The sequence below is a fragment of the Prorops nasuta genome, unplaced genomic scaffold (assembly GCF_024137725.1).
Source record: "Prorops nasuta isolate Cenicafe-Biocafe unplaced genomic scaffold, Cenicafe_Pnas_1.2 PNAS00016, whole genome shotgun sequence".
NCBI lineage: Eukaryota > Metazoa > Arthropoda > Insecta > Hymenoptera > Bethylidae > Prorops > Prorops nasuta.
The window spans coordinates 126,389-139,489 of record NW_027116813.1 but is presented as its reverse complement, the minus strand read 5'-3'; positions in this window follow the sequence as shown (position 1 = coordinate 139,489).

Sequence of the window (13,101 nt, the reverse complement as noted above, 5' to 3'; positions counted from 1 at the left end):
CCCCATGTGAGTTACCTTAACCCTTATATAAGTACTCCCTGACCCCAAGTGAGTTACCATATCACCTTTATATGTACTCCCTGACCCCAAGTGAGTTATCCTAGCCCCTTTATATGTACTCTCTGACCGCAAGTGAGTTACCCTAGTCCCATAGTAGTACTCCCTGACCCCTAGTGAGTTATCCTAGCCCCTTTTTAAGTACTCCCTGACCCCTAGTGAGTGTTCCTAGCCCCTTTATATGTACTCTCTAACCGCAAGTGAGTTATCCTATCCCCTTTATATGTACTCCCTGACCCCAAGTGAGTTACCATAGCCCGTTTATAAGTACTACCTGACCCCAAATGAGTTATCCTAGCCCCATATAAGTACTCCCTGACCCCAAGTGATGTACCCTCGTCAAATATAAGTACTCCCTGACCCCAAATGAGTTACCATAGCCCCTTTTTAAGTACTCCCTGATCCCAAGTGAGTTATCCTAGCCCCTTTATATGTACTCTCTGACCGCAAGTGAGTTACCCTAGTCCCATAGTAGTACTCCCTGACCCCAAGTGAGTTACCATAGCCCCTTTATAAGTACTACCTGACCCCAAATGAGTTATCCTAGCCCCTTTATATGTACTCTCTGACGGCAAGTGAGTTACCATAGCCCCATTATAAGTACTCCCTGACCCCTAGTGAGTTTTCCTAGCCCCTTTTTAAGTACTCCCTGACCCCAAGTGAGTGTTCCTAGCCCCTTTATATGTACTCTCTAACCGCAAGTGAGTTATCCTATCCCCTTTATATGTACTCTCTGACCTCATGTGAGTTACCCTAGTCCCATAGAGGTACTCCCTGACCCCAAGTGAGTTATCCTAGCCCCTTTATATGTACTCTCTGACCGCAAGTGAGTTACCCTAGTCCCATAGTAGTACTCCCTGACCCCAAGTGAGTTACCATAGCCCCTTTATAAGTACTACCTGACCCCAAATGAGTTATCCTAGCCCCTTTATATGTACTCTCTGACGGCAAGTGAGTTACCATAGCCCCTTTATAAGTACTCCCTGACCCCTAGTGAGTTATCCTAGCCCCTTTTTAAGTACTCCCTGACCCCAAGTGAGTTATCCTAGCCCCTTTATATGTACTCTCTAACCGCAAGTGAGTTATCCTAGCCCCTTTATATGTACTCTCTGACCGCAAGTGAGTTACCCTAGTCCCATAGTAGTACTCCCTGACCCCAAGTGAGTTACCATAGCCCGTTTATAAGTACTACCTGACCCCAAATGAGTTATCCTAGCCCCTTTATATGTACTCTCTGACGGCAAGTGAGTTACCATAGCCCCTTTATATGTACTCCCTAACCCCAAGTGAATTATCCTAGCCCCTTTATATGTACTCTCTGACCGCAAGTGAGTTATCCTAGCCCCTTTATAAGTACTCCCTGACCCCAAGTGGGTTACCCTAGTTTCATATTAGTACTCCTTGGCCCGAAGCGAGTTACCATAGCCCCTTTATAAGTACTCCCTGACCCCAAGTGAGTTATCCTAGCCCCATTATATGTACTCCCAAACCCCAAGTGAGTTACCTTAGTCCCTTATAACTACTCCCTGACCCCAAGTGAGGTACCATAGCCCCTTTATAAGTACTCCCTGACCCCAAGTGAGTTATCCTAGCCCCTTTATATGTACTCTCTGACCGCAAGTGAGTTACCCTAGCCCCTTTATATGTACTCTCTGACCGCAAGGGAGTTATCCTAGCCGCTTTATATGTACTCCCAGACCCCAAGTGAGTTAACCTAGTCCCTTAAAAGTACTCCCTGACCCCAAGAGAGTTATCCTAGCCCCTTAATATGTACTCTCTGACCGCAAGTGAGTTATCCTATCCCCTTTATATGTACTCTCTGACCTCATGTGAGTTACCCTAGTCCCATAGAGGTACTCCCTAACCCCAAGTGAATTATCCTAGCCCCTTTATATGTACTCTCTGACCGCAAGTGAGTTATCCTAGCCCCTTTATAAGTACTCCCTGACCCCAAGTGGGTTACCCTAGTTTCATAGTAGTACTCCTTGGCCCCAAGTGAGTTACCATAACCCCTTTATAAGTACTCCCTGACCCCAAGTGAGTTATCCTAGCCCCTTTATATGTACTCCCAGACCCCAAGTGAGCTACCCTAGTTCCATAGAAGTACTTCCTGACCCCAAGTGAGTTACCATAGCCCCTTTATAAGTACTCCCTGACCCCAAGTGAGTTATCCTTGCCCCTTTATATGTACTCTCTGACCGCAAGTGAGTAACCATAGCCCCTTTATAAGTACTCCCTGACCCCATGTGAGTTATCCTATCCCCTTTATATGTACACTCTGACCTCATGTGAGTTACCCTAGTCCCACAGACGTACTCCCTGACCCCAAGTGAGTTACCCTAATCCCATAGAAGTACTTCCTGACCCTAAGTGAGTTACCATAGCCCCTTTATAAGTAGTCCCTGACCCCAAGTGAGTTATCCTGGCCCCGTTATATGTACTCTCTGACCGCAAGTGAGTTATCCTAGCCCCTTTATATGTACTCCCAGACCCCAAGTGAGTTACCCTAGTCCCATATAAGTACTCCTTGACCCAAAGTGAGTTACCCTAGCCGCTTTATATGTACTCCCAGACCCCAAGTGTGCTACCCTAGTTCCATAGAAGTACTTCCTGACCCCAAGTGAGTTACCATAGCCCCTTTATAAGTACTCCCTGACCCCAAGTGAGTTATCCTAGCCCCTTTATATGTACTCTCTGACCGCAAGTGAGTTACCATAGCCCCTTTATAAGTACTCCCTGACCCCATGTGAGTTACCCTAGCCCCTTTATATGTACTCTCTGGCGGCAAGTGAGTTACCCTAGTCCCAAATAAGTACTCCCTGACCCCATGTGAGTTATCCTAGCCCCTTTATATGTACTCTTTGGCGGCAAGTGAGTTACCCTAGTTTCATAGTAGTACTCCTTGGCCCCAAGTGAGTTACCATAGCCCCTTTATAAGTACTACCTGACCCCAAATGAGTTATCCTAGCCCCTTTATAAGTACTCTCTGACGGCAAGTGAGTTACCATAGCCCCTTTATAAGTACTCCCTGACCCCTAGTGAGTTATCCTAGCCCCTTTATATGTACTCTCTGACCGCAAGTGAGTTACCCTAGCCCCTTTATATGTACTCTCTGACCGCAAGGGAGTTATCCTAGCCGCTTTATATGTACTCCCAGACCCCAAGTGAGTTAACCTAGTCCCTTAAAAGTACTCCCTGACCCCAAGAGAGTTATCCTAGCCCCTTTATATGTACTCTCTGACGGCAAGTGAGTTACCCTAGTCCCATAGTAGTACTCCTTGACCCAAAGTGAGTTACCATAGCCCCTTTATAAGTACTCCCTGACACCAAGTGAGTTATCCTAGCCCCTCTATATGTACTCTCTGACCGCAAGTGAGTTATCCTAGCCCCTTTATATGTAATCCCAGACCCCAAGTGAGTTACCCTAGTCCCATATAAGTACTCCTTGACCCAAAGTGAGTTACCCTATCCGGTTTATATGTACTCCCAGACCCCAAGTGAGTTACCCTAGTTCCATAGAAGTACTTCCTGACCCCAAGTGAGTTACCATAGCCCCTTTATAAGTACTCCCTGACCCCAAGTGAGTTATCCTAGCCCCTTTATATGTACTCTCTGAACGCAAGTGAGTTACCATAGCCCCTTTATAAGTACTCCCTGACCCCATGTGAGATACCCTAGCCCCTTTATATGTACTCTCTGATCGCAAGAGAGTTACCCAAGCCCCTTTATATGTACTATCTGACCGCAAGTGAGTTATCCTAGCCCCTTTATAAGTACTCCCCTGCCCCAAATGAGTTATCCTAGCCCCTTTATATGTACTCTCTGACGGCAAGTGAGTTACCCTAGTCCCATAGTAGTACTCCTTGACCCCAAGTGAGTTACCATAGCCCCTTTATATGTACTCCCTGACCCCAAGTGAATTATCCTAGCCCCTTTATATGTACTCTCTGACCGCAAGTGAGTTATCCTAGCCCCTTTATAAGTACTCCCTGACCCCATGTGGGTTACCCTAGTTTCATATTAGTACTCCTTGGCCCCAAAAGAGTTACCATAGCCCCTTTATAAGTACTCCTTGACCCCAAGTGAGTTATCCTAGCCCCTTTATATGTACTCCCAGACCCCAAGTGAGTTACCTTACTCCCTTATAACTACTCCCTGACCCCAAGTGAGGTACCATAGCCCCTTTATAAGTACTCCCTGACCCCAAGTGAGTTATCCTAGCCCCTTTATGTGTACTCTCTGACCGCAAGTGAGTTATCCTAGCCGCTTTATATGTACTCTCAGACCCCAAGTGAGTTAACCTAGTCCCTTAAAAGTACTCCCTGACCCCAAGTGAGTTACCCTAGTCCCATATTACTATTCCCTGACCCAATGTGAGTTTCCCTAGCCCCTTTATAAGTACTCCCTAACCCTAAATGGGTTACCCTAGTCCCATATAAGTACTCCTTGACCCAAAGTGAGTTACCCTAGCCGCTTTATATGTACTCCCAGACCCCAAGTGAGTTACCCTAGTTCCATAGTAGTACTCCTTGACCCCAAGTGAGTTACCATAGCCCCTTTATATGTACTCCCTGACCCCAAGTGAATTATCCTAGCCCCTTTATATGTACTCTCTGACCGCAAGTGAGTTATCCTAGCCCCTTTATAAATACTCCCTGACCCCAAGTGGGTTACCCTAGTTTCATATTAGTACTCCTTGGCCCCTAAAGAGTTACAATAGCCCCTTTATAAGTACTCCCTGACCCCAAGTGAGTTATCCTAGCCCCTTTATATGTACTCTCTGACCGCAAGTGAGTTACCCTAGCCCCTTTATATGTACTCTCTGACCGCAAGTGAGTTATCCTAGCCGCTTTATATGTACTCCCAGACCCCAAGTGAGTTAACCTAGTCCCTTAAAAGTACTCCCTGACCCCAAGAGAGTTATCCTAGCCCCTTTATATGTACTCTCTGACCGCAAGTGAGTTACCCTAGTCCCATAGAAGTACACTCTGACCGCAAGTGAGTTATCCTAGCCGCTTTATATGTACACCCAGACCCCAAGTGAGTTACCCTAGTCCCATATTACTATTCCCTGACCCAATGTGAGTTTCCCTAGACCCTTTATAAGTACTCCCTGACCCTAAGTGGGTTACCCTAGTCCCATATAAGTACTCCCAGACCACAAGAAGGTTACCCTAGTCCCATAGAAATACTCCCTGACCCCAAGTGAGTTATCCTTGCCCCTTTATATCTACTCTCTGACAGCAATTGAGTTATCCTAGCCCCTTTATAAGTACTCCCTGACCCCAAATGAGTTATCCTAGCCCCTTAATATGTACTCTCTGACGGCAAGTGAGTTACCCTAGTCCCATAGTAGTACTCCTTGACCCCAAGTGAGTTACCATAGCCCCTTTATATGTACTCCCTGACCCCAAGTGAATTATCCTAGCCCCTATATATGTACTCTCTGAACGCAGGTGAGTTATCCTAGTTCCTTTATATGTACTCTCTGACCGCAAGTGAGTTACCCTAGTCCCACAGAAGAACTCCCTGACCCTAAGTGAGTTATCCTAGCCCCTTTATATGTACTCTCTGACCGCAAGTGAGTTATCCTAGCCCCTTTATATGTACTCTCTGACGGCAAGTGAGTTACCCTAGTCCCATAGTAGTACTCCTTGACCCAAAGTGAGTTACCATAGCCCCTTTATAAGTACTCCCTGACACCAAGTGAGTTATCCTAGCCCCTCTATATGTACTCTCTGACCGCAAGTGAGTTATCCTAGCCCCTTTATATGTAATCCCAGACCCCAAGTGAGTTACCCTAGTCCCATATAAGTACTCCTTGACCCAAAGTGAGTTACCCTATCCGGTTTATATGTACTCCCAGACCCCAAGTGAGTTACCCTAGTTCCATAGAAGTACTTGCTGACCCCAAGTGAGTTACCATAGCCCCTTTATAAGTACTCCCTGACCCCAAGTGAGTTATCCTAGCCCCTTTATATGTACTCTCTGACCGCAAGTGAGTTACCATAGCCCCTTTATAAGTACTCCCTGACCCCATGTGAGATACCCTAACCCCTTTATATGTACTCTCTGATCGCAAGAGAGTTACCCTAGCCCCTTTATATGTACTATCTGACCGCAAGTGAGTTATCCTAGCCCCTTTATAAGTACTCCCCTGCCCCAAATGAGTTATCCTAGCCCCTTTATATGTACTCTCTGACGGCAAGTGAGTTACCCTAGTCCCATAGTAGTACTCCTTGACCCCAAGTGAGTTACCATAGCCCCTTTTTAAGTACTCCCTGACCCCAAGTGAGTTATCCTAGCCCCTTTATATGTACTCTCTAACCGCAAGTGAGTTATCCTATCCCCTTTATATGTACTCTCTGACCTCATGTGAGTTACCCTAGTCCCATAGACGTACTCCCTGACCCCAAGTGAGTTATCCTAGCCCCTTTATATGTACTCTCTGACCGTAAGTGAGTTACCCTAGTCCCATAGTAGTACTCCCTGACCCCAAGTCAGTTACCATAGCCCGTTTATAAGTACTACCTGACCCCAAGTGAGTTATCCTAGCCCCTTTATATGTACTCTCTGATCGCAAGTGAGTTACCGTAGCCCCTTTATATGTACTCTCTGACCGCAAGTGAGTTATCCTAGCCCCTTTATAAGTACTCCCTTACCCCAAATGAGTTATCCTAGCCCCTTTATATGTACTCTCTGACGGCAAGTGAGTTACCCTAGTCCCATAGTAGTACTCCTTGACCCCAAGTGAGTTACCATAGCCCCTTTATATGTACTCCCTGACCCCAAGTGAATTATCCTAGCCCCTTTATATGTACTCTCTGACCGCAAGTGAGTTATCCTAGCCCCTTTATAAATACTCCCTGACCACAAGTGGGTTACCCTAGTTTCATATTAGTACTCCTTGGCCCCAAAAGAGTTACAATAGCCCCTTTATAAGTACTCCTTGACCCCAAGTGAGTTATCCTAGCCCCTTTATATGTACTCCCAGACCCCAAGTGAGTTACCTTAGTCCCTTATAACTACTCCCTGACCCCAAGTGAGGTACCATAGCCCCTTTATAAGTACTCCCTGACCCCAAGTGAGTTATCCTAGCCCCTTTATATGTACTCTCTGACCGCAAGTGAGTTACCCTAGCCTCTTTATGTATACTCTCTGACCGCAAGTGAGTTATCCTAGCCGCTTTATATGTACTCCCAGACCCCAAGTGAGTTAACCTAGTCCCTTAAAAGTACTCCCTGACCCCAAGAGAGTTATCCTAGCCCCTTTATATGTACTCTCTGACCGCAAGTGAGTTACCCTAGTCCCATAGTAGTACTCCCTGACCCCAAGTGAGTTACCATAGCCCCTTTATAAGTACTACCTGACCCCAAATGAGTTATCCTAGCCCCTTTATATGTACTCTCTGACGGCAAGTGAGTTACCATAGCCCCTTTATAAGTACTCCCTGACCCCTAGTGAGTTATCCTAGCCCCTTTTTAAGCACTCCCTGACCCCAAGTGAGTTATCCTAGCCCCTTTATATGTACTCTCTAACCGCAAGTGAGTTATCCTATCCCCTTTATATGTACTCTCTGACCTCATGTGAGTTACCCTAGTCCCATAGAGGTACTCCCTGACCCCAAGTGAGTTATCCTAGCCCCTTTATATGTACTCTATGACCGCAAGTGAGTTACCCTAGTCCCATAGTAGTACTCCCTGACCCCAAGTGAGTTACCATAGCCCGTTTATAAGTACTACCTGACCCCAAATGAGTTATCCTAGCCCCTTTATATGTACTCTCTGACGGCAAGTGAGTTACCATAGCCCCTTTATATGTACTCCCTGACCCCAAGTGAATTATCCTAGCCCCTTTATAAGTACTCCAAGTCCCCAGATGAGTTACCCTAGTCCCATATAAGTACTCCCTGACCCCAAGTGATGTACCCTCGTCAAATATAAGTACTCCCTGACCCCAAATGAGTTACCATAGCCCATTTTTAAGTACTCCCTGATCCCAAGTGAGTTATCCTAGCCCCTTTATATGTACTCTCTAACCGCAAGTGAGTTATCCTATCCCCTTTATATGTACTCTCTGACCTCATGTGAGTTACCCTAGTCCCATAGACGTACTCCCTGACCCCAAGTGAGTTATCCTAGCCCCTTTATATGTACTCTCTGACCGAAAGTGAGTTATCCTAGCCCCTTTATATGTACTCTCTAACCGCAAGTGAGTTACCCTAGTCCCATAGACGTACTCCCTGACCCCAAGTGAGTTATCCTAGCCCCTTTATATGTACTCTCTGACCGCAAGTGAGTTACCATAGCCCCTTTATAAGTACTCCCTGACCCCATGTGAGATACCCTAGCCCCTTTATATGTACTCTCTGATCGCAAGAGAGTTACCCTAGCCCCTTTATATGTACTATCTGACCGCAAGTGAGTTATCCTAGCCCCTTTATAAGTACTCCCCTGCCCCAAATGAGTTATCCTAGCCCCTTTATATGTACTCTCTGACGGCAAGTGAGTTACCCTAGTCCCATAGTAGTACTCCTTGACCCCAAGTGAGTTACCATAGCCCCTTTATATGTACTCCCTGACCCCAAGTGAATTATCCTAGCCCCTTTATATGTACTCTCTGACCGCAAGTGAGTTATCCTAGCCCCTTTATAAGTACTCCCTGACCCCATGTGGGTTACCCTAGTTTCATATTAGTACTCCTTGGCCCCAAAAGAGTTACCATAGCCCCTTTATAAGTACTCCTTGACCCCAAGTGAGTTATCCTAGCCCCTTTATATGTACTCCCAGACCCCAAGTGAGTTACCTTAGTCCCTTATAACTACTCCCTGACCCCAAGTGAGGTACCATAGCCCCTTTATAAGTACTCCCTGACCCCAAGTGAGTTATCCTAGCCCCTTTATATGTACTCTCTGACCGCAAGTGAGTTACCCTAGCCCCTTTATATGTACTCTCTGACCGCAAGTGAGTTATCCTAGCCGCTTTATATGTACTCCCAGACCCCAAGTGAGTTAACCTAGTCCCTTAAAAGTACTCCCTGACCCCAAGAGAGTTATCCTAGCCCCTTTATATGTACTCTCTGACCGCAAGTGAGTTACCCTAGTCCCATAGAAGTACACTCTGACCGCAAGTGAGTTATCCTAGCCGCTTTATATGTACACCCAGACCCCAAGTGAGTTACCCTAGTCCCATATTACTATTCCCTGACCCAATGTGAGTTTCCCTAGACCCTTTATAAGTACTCCCTGACCCTAAGTGGGTTACCCTAGTCCCATATAAGTACTCCCAGACCACAAGAAGGTTACCCTAGTCCCATAGAAATACTCCCTGACCCCAAGTGAGTTATCCTTGCCCCTTTATATCTACACTCTGACAGCAATTGAGTTATCCTAGCCCCTTTATAAGTACTCCCTGACCCCAAATGAGTTATCCTAGCCCCTTTATATGTACTCTCTGACGGCAAGTGAGTTACCCTAGTCCCATAGTAGTACTCCTTGACCCCAAGTGAGTTACCATAGCCCCTTTATATGTACTCCCTGACCCCAAGTGAATTATCCTAGCCCCTATATATGTACTCTCTGAACGCAGGTGAGTTATCCTAGTTCCTTTATATGTACTCTCTGACCGCAAGTGAGTTACCCTAGTCCCACAGAAGTACTCCCTGACCCTAAGTGAGTTATCCTAGCCCCTTTATATGTACTCTCTGACCGCAAGTGAGTTATCCTAGCCCCTTTATATGTACTCTCTGACGGCAAGTGAGTTACCCTAGTCCCATAGTAGTACTCCTTGACCCAAAGTGAGTTACCATAGCCCCTTTATAAGTACTCCCTGACACCAAGTGAGTTATCCTAGCCCCTCTATATGTACTCTCTGACCGCAAGTGAGTTATCCTAGCCCCTTTATATGTAATCCCAGACCCCAAGTGAGTTACCCTAGTCCCTTTATATGTACTCCCAGACCCCAAGTGAGTTACCTTACTCCCTTATAACTACTCCCTGACCCCAAGTGAGGTACCATAGCCCCTTTATAAGTACTCCCTGACCCCAAGTGAGTTATCCTAGCCCCTTTATATGTACTCTCTGACGGCAAGTGAGTTACCATAGCCCCTTTATAAGTACTCCCCTGCCCCAAATGAGTTATCCTAGCCCCTTTATATGTACTCTCTGACGGCAAGTGAGTTACCCTAGTCCCATAGTAGTACTCCTTGACCCCAAGTGAGTTACCATAGCCCCTTTATATGTACTCCCTGACCCCAAGTGAATTATCCTAGCCCCTTTATATGTACTCTCTGACCGCAAGTGAGTTATCCTAGCCCCTTTATAAGTACTCCTTGACCCCAAGTGAGTTATCCTAGCCCCTTTATATGTACTCCCAGACCCCAAGTGAGTTACCTTACTCCCTTATAACTACTCCCTGACCCCAAGTGAGGTACCATAGCCCCTTTATATGTACTCTCTGATCGCAAGAGAGTTACCCAAGCCCCTTTATATGTACTATCTGACCGCAAGTGAGTTATCCTAGCCCCTTTATAAGTACTCCCCTGCCCCAAATGAGTTATCCTAGCCCCTTTATATGTACTCTCTGACGGCAAGTGAGTTACCCTAGTCCCATAGTAGTACTCCTTGACCCCAAGTGAGTTACCATAGCCCCTTTATATGTACTCCCTGACCCCAAGTGAATTATCCTAGCCCCTTTATATGTACTCTCTGACCGCAAGTGAGTTATCCTAGCCCCTTTATAAGTACTCCTTGACCCCAAGTGAGTTATCCTAGCCCCTTTATATGTACTCCCAGACCCCAAGTGAGTTACCTTACTCCCTTATAACTACTCCCTGACCCCAAGTGAGGTACCATAGCCCCTTTATAAGTACTCCCTGACCCCAAGTGAGTTATCCTAGCCCCTTTATATGTACTCTCTGACGGCAAGTGAGTTACCATAGCCCCTTTATAAGTACTCCCTGACCCCTAGTGAGTTATCCTAGCCCCTTTTTAAGCACTCCCTGACCCCAAGTGAGTTATCCTAGCCCCTTTATATGTACTCTCTAACCGCAAGTGAGTTATCCTATCCCCTTTATATGTACTCTCTGACCTCATGTGAGTTACCCTAGTCCCATAGAGGTACTCCCTGACCCCAAGTGAGTTATCCTAGCCCCTTTATATGTACTCTATGACCGCAAGTGAGTTACCCTAGTCCCATAGTAGTACTCCCTGACCCCAAGTGAGTTACCATAGCCCGTTTATAAGTACTACCTGACCCCAAATGAGTTATCCTAGCCCCTTTATATGTACTCTCTGACGGCAAGTGAGTTACCATAGCCCCTTTATATGTACTCCCTGACCCCAAGTGAATTATCCTAACCCCTTTATAAGTACTCCAAGTCCCCAGATGAGTTACCCTAGTCCCATATAAGTACTCCCTGACCCCAAGTGATGTACCCTCGTCAAATATAAGTACTCCCTGACCCCAAATGAGTTACCATAGCCCATTTTTAAGTACTCCCTGATCCCAAGTGAGTTATCCTAGCCCCTTTATATGTACTCTCTAACCGCAAGTGAGTTATCCTATCCCCTTTATATGTACTCTCTGACCTCATGTGAGTTACCCTAGTCCCATAGACGTACTCCCTGACCCCAAGTGAGTTATCCTAGCCCCTTTATATGTACTCTCTGACCGCAAGTGAGTTATCCTAGCCCCTTTATATGTACTCTCTAACCGCAAGTGAGTTACCCTAGTCCCATAGACGTACTCCCTGACCCCAAGTGAGTTATCCTAGCCCCTTTATATGTACTCTCTGACCGCAAGTGAGTTACCATAGCCCCTTTATAAGTACTCCCTGACCCCATGTGAGATACCCTAGCCCCTTTATATGTACTCTCTGATCGCAAGAGAGTTACCCTAGCCCCTTTATATGTACTATCTGACCGCAAGTGAGTTATCCTAGCCCCTTTATAAGTACTCCCCTGCCCCAAATGAGTTATCCTAGCCCCTTTATATGTACTCTCTGACGGCAAGTGAGTTACCCTAGTCCCATAGTAGTACTCCTTGACCCCAAGTGAGTTACCATAGCCCCTTTATATGTACTCCCTGACCCCAAGTGAATTATCCCAGCCCCTTTATATGTACTCTCTGACCGCAAGTGAGTTATCCTAGCCCCTTTATAAGTACTCCCTGACCCCATGTGGGTTACCCTAGTTTCATATTAGTACTCCTTGGCCCCAAAAGAGTTACCATAGCCCCTTTATAAGTACTCCTTGACTCCAAGTGAGTTATCCTAGCCCCTTTATATGTACTCCCAGACCCCAAGTGAGTTACCTTAGTCCCTTATAACTACTCCCTGACCCCAAGTGAGGTACCATAGCCCCTTTATAAGTACTCCCTGACCCCAAGTGAGTTATCCTAGCCCCTTTATATGTACTCTCTGACCGCAAGTGAGTTACCCTAGCCCCTTTATATGTACTCTCTGACCGCAAGTGAGTTATCCTAGCCGCTTTATATGTACTCCCAGACCCCAAGTGAGTTAACCTAGTCCCTTAAAAGTACTCCCTGACCCCAAGAGAGTTATCCTAGCCCCTTTATATGTACTCTCTGACCGCAAGTGAGTTACCCTAGTCCCATAGAAGTACACTCTGACCGCAAGTGAGTTATCCTAGCCGCTTTATATGTACACCCAGACCCCAAGTGAGTTACCCTAGTCCCATATTACTATTCCCTGACCCAATGTGAGTTTCCCTAGACCCTTTATAAGTACTCCCTGACCCTAAGTGGGTTACCCTAGTCCCATATAAGTACTCCCAGACCACAAGAAGGTTACCCTAGTCCCATAGAAATACTCCCTGACCCCAAGTGAGTTATCCTTGCCCCTTTATATCTACTCTCTGACAGCAATTGAGTTATCCTAGCCCCTTTATAAGTACTCCCTGACCCCAAATGAGTTATCCTAGCCCCTTTATATGTACTCTCTGACGGCAAGTGAGTTACCCTAGTCCCATAGTAGTACTCCTTGACCCCAAGTGAGTTACCATAGCCCCTTTATATGTACTCCCTG